Raw genomic sequence first — 3,198 nt, 5'->3', positions numbered from 1 at the left:
CATCCACCTACGCTGGCGCAGGTTGAGATCTGGCTGAGTGAAGAGGTATTTAAGACTTTGATGGTCCGTGTATACCTCCACTTCTTCTCCATACAAGTAAGATCTCCAAATCCGCAAAGCAAACACCACGGCCTCTAACTCCAAGTCCTGTGTACTGTAGTTATCCTCATGCTTCCGTAGTTGTCGTGAAGCATATTAACACCAGGATGTCATCAATGAAAATGATCACGAACATGTCGAGGTAGTCGTGAAACATTTCATTCATCAAACGCATGAAAGCCGCAGGTGCGTTTGTGAGACCAAAGGGCATAACTACAAACTCGTACTGCCCATACCTCGTCCGAAACGCCGTCTTCATGATGTCTGTCTTGGCCATAGGAATTTGATGATACCCTGATGCCAAGTCAATCTTCTAAAACCAACTAGCTCCCTTGAGTTGGTCTAACAACTCGTCTATCCTCGGAAGAGGATACTTATCTTTTATCGTGATGTTGTTGATACCACGATAATCGATACACAGCCTCATGCTTCCGTCCTTCTTCTTCACAAATAGCACATGAGCTCCCCAAGGTGAAGAGCTCGACCGGATGAATCCCTTTTCCAATAGATCTTCCAATTGCTTCTTTAGCTCAGCCAACTCCGCAGGTGCCATCCGATATGGTGCCTTAGCTATAGGTTTTGCTTCAGGCTCTAAATTGATCGTAAAGGGATTACTCCGAGGTGGAGGTAATTCCTTTAGTGGTGCAAAGATATCGTCAAACTCTTGGACCACTTCTATGTCTTCAACCTTAACTTCATCATTAGTGGCTTCTCCACTAACCGATAAAGTTACCAAATACACTTCCCCGTCTTGAAACAAATCTTGTACTCTCATTGCTGCTACCAGCGACACGGACATACTAGGACTGATTCCATAGTATACCATCTCTGGTCGTTTACCTCTGCCAAACAACTGCCTTCCCTTTCCACAGTCGATCAGAACTCTGTAGCTCGATAACCAATTCATTCCAAGGATTACTTCGTACCCTTTCAAAGGCACGACTAACAGATCTGCCACAAATTCTTTCTCTTGAATGACCAATGGAACATTCTTGATACACTGATCTGCTTGAAGGGTTCGGTCTGTGGGGGTCAAGATGGCCACGTTTATCCTGTCAACCTCAAAACAATCCCAAAACTGGGCAGCTACTTCAGGGGTCACAAAACTATGTGTTGCCCCCGAGTCGAACAATACATGTGTGGGTTTACCAACAACATGTATGGTTCCTGCCACAGTAACCCAATTAACAATATCTCAATCACAAAAAATAATCAAAATTCGCACAACCATCAATCATCATCCAAAATTTCTAAACGCGCAACCTAGCGATCAAGCAATCTAAACTTACCAGCCTACTAACTAGGTTCCAACAACTAAATTCCATTCAATAAAAAAAAGGAGGTTAAGCACCCAATACCTGTGATGGGACCGCTTGACGGTCCTGCATTGTCTGGGTTTTCTACACCAAAATCATAAACTCTACCTCCTAGGTTTTGCTTCCTTTGTGCTGGCTAAAGTGTTGGACGGCTAGGAGGAGCTCGGATCGCGAGAGGGGTCAAAGGGATTGGCATGTTTGGACATGACGATGCATAATGGCCCTTCATACCGCAAGAGAAACAAGTGACATCTTCCATCCGTATCGATGAGTAACCCTGTTGGTTACTCCGTTGGTTATTCCGCTGGTTTTTGGGACAAAACATTGAATTATGTCCCGGCTGATCACATGTGTAACATACCCCAGTGTTACCACGAATGTTGGCTTGGCCTCCAAAACCTCACCCTTTGCCTTTGTGAGATCTTGGACCCTTGTTGAAATTCGGCATTTCTCCTTAGTTAAACTTGGTGTATCCACCAGAATGTTGTATAGTCTTCCTTTCCGCCTCTAACACAGTCTCAACATTAACAGCTATTTCCCCCAACTCCGATAAGCTGCTAAAGTTGCTTCCAGCTAAACGACTTCCAAGCTCCGGCTTCAATCCGTACATAAAGTTACGGATCATAGTTGCTTCATCTTCGTGCCCATCAAAGATATGTCGTCTCAACCTTGTGAACTCCGTCCGACTCATAACTCCTTACCGGCTTATCTCCTTGAACAAGGTTCATGAACTGGCGCTCCAACCGATGCTTCGCTTCTGGAGGAAAGTACTTCCTTTCATACTCTCCCTTGAACGATTCCCATGATGTGATGGTGTGTCCACGCTGCCTGTCTATACTGTCCCACCAGCCCGTTGCGTCTCCTTTCATATAGTACACAGCGATCTTCTTCTTGTATTCTTCCGGGCACTCCATGGCTTCAAAATTCTTCTCCATCATAGTAATCCACTTTTCGGCTTCAATAGGATCTGATCCTCCCTTGAACTTGTGGGATCCAATGTTCTTCATGGTAGATAACAACTTGGAAACTTCAGGGGGTTGATTACGCCTGCCTTGGTTACCAAGTGCCTCAGTCATCACGTCATGTAAAAGCTTCAGGGTGTTTTCGGTTCCTTGCTCTTGTGGTCTGGCACGGTTCTGATCTGGCCTTGGGTTTGATTGAGCGGATTGATCATGTTGATGTCTCCGGTCCCAATTACGACTTGGGTCAATACTCGCCAAACTGTCATCCCTCACTCTAGTCTTGTTACCGTACACAGAAAAATATCTTGTTCTCTGCAGAGGGCTACTATCGTATCCAAACATCTCACTGATGCCATTTCCATCCTCCTGATCAGATCAATCCTCCTCCTTTCCAATCCATACCCTCTCCCCATATCCGATCTCGTCCATCATCACCTGTCCCGCGATTAGCCATCTGCACACAATCAAAAGGGTAAGTCATATTCCTACTACGGGAAGCGGCTGGTTTCCTAATCATCTTTTTACGAATCCTTTGACTCGATAAAATCGTTAAAAAGCACTTGTGTCACACATGGACGAAACCATGCTCTGATACCACCTCTGTAACACCCCCAAACCATTGTAAGTATAGGTCGAACCACCGGCCAACAATCAAACAAGAACATGACCGACAGCCCAACCGTCTACCAAGGTTCGGGAGCGCTACAAGATGGGTTAACGGGCAATCCAGCCAAAGTCACAAAAAGTGCAATTTGTAACTAGGCCACTCCGCCCACTAACACGTCCCGTCAGACCAAAGCCTAAGGCTTCTCAACCCGTAC

General features: G+C 45.6%; 1 pseudogene; it reads right to left on the bottom strand.

Moving 5' to 3' along the window:
* LOC106330592 overlaps positions 1 to 2,719 on the bottom strand; it is a 5,632-nt pseudogene extending 2,913 nt beyond the window's left edge.
* Between the last annotated feature and the right edge of the window lie 479 nt (positions 2,720 to 3,198).

Source organism: Brassica oleracea, chromosome C3 (assembly GCF_000695525.1).
Source record: "Brassica oleracea var. oleracea cultivar TO1000 chromosome C3, BOL, whole genome shotgun sequence".
NCBI lineage: Eukaryota > Viridiplantae > Streptophyta > Magnoliopsida > Brassicales > Brassicaceae > Brassica > Brassica oleracea.
The sequence above is the reverse complement of the archived record's forward strand: the minus strand, read 5'-3'. Positions and strand labels throughout refer to the sequence as shown.